Source organism: Cyprinodon tularosa, unplaced genomic scaffold (genome assembly GCF_016077235.1).
Source record: "Cyprinodon tularosa strain WSP-4 unplaced genomic scaffold, ASM1607723v1 ctg122, whole genome shotgun sequence".
In the NCBI taxonomy this organism is placed as follows: domain Eukaryota; kingdom Metazoa; phylum Chordata; class Actinopteri; order Cyprinodontiformes; family Cyprinodontidae; genus Cyprinodon; species Cyprinodon tularosa.
The window spans coordinates 221,207-228,419 of record NW_024038026.1 but is presented as its reverse complement, the minus strand read 5'-3'; the positions used below and the strand labels follow the sequence as shown (position 1 = coordinate 228,419).

At 41.1% G+C, this 7,213-nt stretch overlaps 1 pseudogene; it reads left to right on the top strand.

The window, feature by feature from the left end:
* The first annotated feature begins 311 nt into the window (after positions 1-311).
* Positions 312-4,334, top strand: LOC119777227 (annotated as a pseudogene).
* Positions 4,335-7,213: the final 2,879 nt, after the last annotated feature.

The window sequence follows — 7,213 nt, the reverse complement described above, 5'->3', positions numbered from 1 at the left end:
CCACGCCACAAGAGGGATTGTATTCCCATGTTAGTTATGGGCGAACTAAGATATGCATAGAGAGGCAGAAGGAAGTTGGTTGTTGGTTCTGTGAGAGTGTGCAATAAAGACACCTAAAAAAAGGACATGCTTCGGCTGGACGTGGATTTCTCATAATTAGCCACGTTATCACATATTGGCGACGAGGATAATTCTGGGAAGTTGTCGGAGGATTGAAAAGAGTGGTGGACTGAAGACGAAGCGGTGCAAAAATAAAAAAAAAATAAAAGAAGACTGGGCGGACGCAGGACAAGAGCACACATAAAACGAAGATGAATACGACGGTAGGAAATCTGTCAGCATTTGACTCGAAGGAGCAGACTTGGGAAGAGTACTGCGAGATTCTGGATCAGTTCTTCGTTGCTAATGATATTGATGATGGAGATAAGCAACGAGCTATCCTCATTAGCGTGGTGGGACCAGCCACATACAAGCTCATAAGGAACCTGGTGAGTCCAGATAAGCCCAGCACGAAAAACATATAACCAAATAGTGACTATCATGAAAGACCACTTCAATCCCAAACCAAGCGAGATCGTGCAGAGATACAAATTCGACTCTCGTGCCCGTCAGCCTAGTGAAACTGTGAGTGTATACGTAGCTGAGCTGAGACGACTCGCTCAGGATTGTAACTTCGGCACGACACTGGAGCAAATGTTAAGAGACCGCCTCGTTTGTGGCATCAATGATGATAGGATTCAAAGACGTTTGTTATCTGAAACCGATTTACCATTTGAGAAGGCATTTCAAATTGCCGTAGCAGCCGAAGCCGCCAGTAGGAACGTGCAGGACCTTCAAAATAAAGCTCCGTTAGCTTGTAACAGCATGAAGACGGAGGGAAAGGAGAGGAAGGGAGACTGGAAAAAGAAAGAGTGCTACAGATGCCACGGAAAGCAACACAGTGCAACCGAGTGCAAGTTTAAAGAAGCAAAGTGTCACGCCTGTGGAAAAGTAGGACACATCGCCAAAGCCTGCCGAAATAAAAATAAAGGGAGCTCGCGGCCAGATGAAAGGAAACCAAACAGAGAGGAGCGGCGCGCGCGTCCACAGAAAGCACACAAGGTGTGTGAGGGGCAGGATGATAGTTCATCAGAGCAAGAAGAAGCCTTCACGTTAGCTTGCATTAAAACAGAAACCTCAATAAGGAGAATTAAGCCATTTGAAGTAAAGATGGAAGTGAATAGGAAGAAAGTAAACTTTGAGATTGACACTGGATGTAGTGTGAGTGTTATGAATGAGACAACATTTAATGAAATGTGGAAAGAGAACAAGCAGCCACAGCTCAAAGAAACTAAGCTCACACTGAGATCCTATACAGGGGAGAAAATTAAAATTGTGGGAGTAGCAGATGTGGAAGTAATCTATGGCCAGCAAGTGAAGACGTTACCCCTAGTGGTGGTGAAGGGTACTGGACCTAGTTTGCTGGGAAGAGCATGGCTGGAGACACTGAAGCTTAAGTGGGATGAAATAAAACATGTGAGAACAGAGACACAAGGGCTACAGCAGGTACTTTCAAAACATGAAGATGTTTTTAAAGAAGAGTTAGGCATGTTAAAAGGCATGAAAGCAACCATTCGAGTGTCAGCTGAAGCTTGTCCCAAGTTCTACAGACCCCGCTCAGTTCCGTATGCCATGAGAGCAAAAGTGGAAGAGGAGCTTGAGAGACTGCAGAGAGAGAGAGCATCATAACACCAGTAAAGTATGCTGAGTGGGCTGCACCCATCGTACCTGTCCTGAAGCCGGATGGTTCTGTCAGGATCTGTGGCGATTATAAATTAACAGTCAACAGCGCTTCATCTCTAGAGCAGTACCCCATTCCCCGAGTGGAAGATTTGTTTAATAGTCTAGCAGGAGGGAAACAGTTTTCAAAGCTAGATTTAAGTCATGCTTATCAGCAGATTGTAATGGATGAAGAGTCCAAGAAATACTTAACAATTAACACACATCGTGGCCTGTTTACCTACAATAGGCTTGCCTTCGGAGTGTCATCTGCTCCAGCAATTTTCCAGAGAACCATGGAAAGCTTGCTACAGGGTCTGCCTAGGGTAGCAGTGTATTTAGATGACATACTTTTGACAGGGGAAGATGAAGCTGAGCATCTAAGTACGCTGGACGAGGTACTGAGGAGACTGAAAGAAGCAGGCTTGCGCCTTCACAGACGCAAGTGTGCATTTCTGAGAAATGAGGTGGAGTACTTGGGTCACATTATTAATGCAGAAGGTCTGCACCCAGTGCAAAGCAAGATAAAAGCCATTGAAGAAGCTCCACAGCCGACCACCGTGACCGAGTTGAAGGCTTATCTTGGTCTATTGAACTACTATAACAAGTTTCTCCCTAACCTAGCTACACGTTTAGCTCCTCTCCACCAGTTTCTGAAAAAAGGGGCCCAGTGGGCCTGGAATAAGGAGCAGGAAGATGCTTTTCGACTGTCAAAACAGATGCTGAAATCAGCTAAAGTCCTGAGTCACTACTCAGCGGATAGAGAGTTGGTGCTGGCGTGTGACGCCTCACCATACGGAGTGGGTGCCGTATTGTCCCATATCATGGAAGATGGCAGTGAAAAACCCTTAGGTTTCATGTCCCGCACGCTAACACCAGCCGAGAAGAGATACTCACAACTGGATAAAGAGGGCTTAGCTATCATGTTTGGAATAAAGAGATTCCATAAATACATCTATGGTCGAATGTTTACGATCAGCACGGACCACAAACCACTGATCTCACTTTTCCAGGAGAAGAAGCCCGTTCCTCAGATGTGTTCACCAAGAGTGCAAAGGTGGGCAACCCTATTCCGGGCATACGAGTACAAAATAATTTACAAACCAGGAAAAGAGCATGCAAATGCAGACGCACTGAGCAGGTTGCCGCTGCCACATACTGAAGAAGAAGAAGAGACAGCACAAGTCCTTCTGCTGGATCTGATGGAAGATCCGCCTATCACATCAGTTCAGGTGAAGCAGTGGACAGCCAAAGACGAAACACTGTCGCAAGTGTTACTCTGGTGCATGAAAGGTTGGCCAAAAGAAGTGGACACAGTGTTCAAACCCTACTCTAAAAAGAAACTAGAATTGAGTGTGAAAGATGGGTGTGTCCTCTGGGGGTCAAGAGTGGTCGTTCCGAAGAAAGGAAGGAGCGTCATACTGAAACAGCTGCACGCCACGCACCCAGGGATGTCCAGGATGAAAGGTTTAGCACGCTCATATGTGTGGTGGCCAGGAATGGATTCTGATGTCGAGAAGGAAGTTCAGTCCTGCCACACATGCCAAGAAAATAGGAAGTGTCCTGCAGGGGCGCCACTTCATCCATGGGAGTGGCCAGAAACACCCTGGAGCAGGCTGCATATTGATTATGCAGGTCCTTACCTTGGAAAGATGTTCCTGATAATAGTGGATGCACATTCCAAATGGATTGATGCATACCCAACAAACACTGCAACAAGTCAGGTGACTATTGAAAAGCTGAGACAGTGCTTTAGCATACATGGTCTTCCCCAGACAATAGTATCTGACAATGGAACATGCTTTACCAGTCAAGAGTTTGCAACATTCCTGAAGCAGAATGGAATACAGCATAAAACATCCGCACCTTTCCACCCCGCATCGAACGGACTAGCGGAAAGAGCTGTTCAGACATTCAAACAGGGAATTAAGAAAACAAAAGGAGATACACTGGAAACAAAAATAGCCCGGTTTCTGTTCAACTACAGAATTACACCACAAAGTACGACTGGCTTGTCACCCGCTGAAATGCTCATGTCCAGAAGACTGCGTTCTACACTGGATCTTTTGCTGCCAGATGTGAAGTCAAAGATTCGTAAGAAACAACTCAAACAAAAAGAACATCACGACATACACAGTAAGTGGAGAAGTTTTGCACCTGGAGATGATGTATATGTCCGTAACTACAGCTATGGACCAAAGTGGATACCAGCAGTAGTGGATGAGAACACTGGACCCGTATCCTATACAGTGCAGGCTGGAGATGGACGTGTGATGAGACGTCACGTCGACCAGATTCGTAAGCGTCAAGCATCATCAAACGAGATGTCCAGTCATGAGGTGGAAGGAGAGCCTGTCAGCCTGCAGTTGCCAGAGCAGGCAGTGGAGGTCGTGCCTGCAGACCCAGGTGTTCCAACTTCAGTGGGAGGGGAAATGACTGAGCAGCCTGCTGAGTCAACCCAGGTTCATCCTCGAGCTGAACTTTTGCTAGGGACAGAAGCCCAAAAGACACCTGTGCTGCGAAGATCTGCACGCACCAGACAGACTCCTGCTTATCTGAGAGACTTTGTTAATTAGAATTCATATCCTTCAAGAAAGAGTCAGAACATGCTCTGGGACATGCATGGGAAGGTTTGGCAGTTTACCCAACCTTCCTAGTTTAAAAAAAAAAAAAATGTATACAAAAAAATTGTCATGAGAGTTATTTGGTTTGATTGTTGGCATTTGACCTTTAATCTTGAAAGGAGTAGAGTAATATGGTTGAGTTATTTAAAAAAAAGTCCTAGGTTGTGTTAAGATTGAGTATCTATGTAGTTTCACTGTTAAGCAAAAGTAAGGTTAATGTGAGGGTGACATAGTTAATAGATTTAAAGTTCATTTACAAGAGTACTTTAAACTTAAGAGGGGAGGGATGTAGTATCCTGAGTTAGTTATAATATGCAGTACTACCCCCACGCCACAAGAGGGATTGTATTCCCATGTTAGTTATGGGCGAACTAAGATATGCATAGAGAGGCAGAAGGAAGTTGGTTGTTGGTTCTGTGAGAGTGTGCAATAAAGACACCTAAAAAAAGGACATGCTTCGGCTGGACGTGGATTTCTCATAATTAGCCACGTTATCACAGTAAAATATAATTCAGGATCACAATGGAATATCTGCATTATCATAACAGCTGTATAGCTTTTTTGAGATGTTTAATCTTTAAAGGCTAGATTAAACCTTTTAACATTTATTCAACTGAAAAAAAATCTGTCAGCTTGTCTTTAATAAGTGTTTATAAAAGGTACTGGTCAGGAAAATATGGAAATGTGCACTTAACCTTTTCAGCTTCAGGATGCTGTATGTGCAGACTCTACATCAAAACCCTGAAGCACAAAACAATTACAGACAGCAAAGACTCAGCGGCTCAAGGTTTCTAAGGAGCATTTTAACAACTGATGGTTAATGCATCATAATTAGATTCAGCTTTTTGAACAAAAACAAAACACACAATTTCTAAGGTTTTAACTCATTGTGTCAATAGAAATAAAATTTTACAAGCTACATTTTAGCCTAAGATACTTATGAAATACCTGACTATCAAAATCACAAAAGAGCATTTATTAATGAATTATTTGTAAATCTATTTTTATGATGCATAAAATACAATAATACATATAAATAAAATAATGCAAGGAAACAAAAGTAGCTTATTCTTGAAGCAAAATTCATACATAACTCATACATAATTGAGTAAATGCTTCACAAATATAACAAAAAGTTGCCGTAAAAAACAACTTTTACTAAGATATGTAGAAAATATGTAAAAAAAAAAAAAAAAAAAAACATAAATCAAAACATATCTGTGTGAACGTTGCACAATTATGGGAGATTAAAAACTTCAGCCAAAATAATTGTGATATGTTTGCTATTAGTTTTTTGTACAAAGCTGTAATATAATTAATCTGTTCAATGTCATACATACAAATTGGTTGAGTTACACTTTATGGAAAACTATAAAATAAAAGAGTGATGTTCAATCTAGATCAAATTTGTGACTACAACTGCCATTTCTATATTTAATAAAGTTGTAAGAAGGAATTGGGAAAATAGACATTTCTTTGAAAAGACTTTCCCAATATTTATAGAAACTGCACAAAATTCTGTAAAACCAAACAAAATTATGTAATGTTAATATGACTGAAAAAATAGAAGATACGTAGAAGAAAAAAAGGAAAGATAAAATATTCAAACGATAATACAAATTTTACATTTAAAAAGTAGCATAACTACACTACACACAAGCCAAAATAGTGCATCGCTGTGTAAAATTATGCATACGCTGTGATATATTTTTTGTTGTTTTTGTTATATTGTCCAGTTTTTGTGACAGTGCAATCACAAACCTCTATCTGCATCATTTCTGTTGCTAATCATACAAAATAGGGCACTGTCTTAAATATAATCAGATCACCTGAAAAACGTTCTACTTCAGGTCCAGTAATTTCTAGACATGAGTGCCGCTGCTTGATTTTCAGAATGACTACACAGGAAATTTGTGAATCTAACAACAAAGAAACTGTCCTAAGATTGAATCAAGCTCTGAAAATGTAAGACCACAAAGTGAGTACCTGGCAAAATGCAACAATGAAGCCTTTTCTTTCGATTATACTGTCTGCTGGATTTTAGTTTCATTTCCAAAATAATGAAATGAAAATATCACAAAGAATCAAAGGCAATTAAGTGAAGTCAAAGCCTGTAATATAACAATTATAATAAATCATTAAGCACAGTTATTTGTTCATTATCTTGTGAGACACAGCAAAATCTTTATTTTTCTAGCTTCCTGGGTTCTGCACTTGATCGATACTAATGCTGTTTTCTTTGAAGCCTTTGTATTTTCTACTTTATATCAGCTGTCCAATCAGGAAGCATCCTGCTGGTCGGGTGCAATCACAGGTCTTTGCTTTTAACATGAAGCTTGACAAAAAACTGATGACAAAGAGGAGGACAGTCATTTTCTTCCTCTGTTCTGTGTTACATCACTGCCCTTCACACACAAACACACACTCACGGTGAAGCTGTGCACAGTTATATAAATGGATGATGTGAGATGAAGAAACAGCAGCAGCAGCAAAGGGACTGAGGGAACTTTACTGTGCTCCTCACATCACTGTTAGTAATTAAAGTCAATCACCACTTGAACAGGAACACACAATGCTTCTGTTATCACAAGTCGTGTGATTGATTGAGTCAATAAGAGAAAAATTGCTCGTCTCAAACACACTGTGACACAAACAGACCCATACTTGTGTGAAGGCCAGGGGCGGATTTAGGAAATTTGGGGCCCTAGGCAAAGACAGGCAGGAGGCCCTCTGAATTGAACAGACAACACATTCTAATAGAATAGACATACATTATTTGTTCTACATCTTTTCCCTCTCTTGTCCCTTTTCTTGTTGTTTTCCTCTCTGTT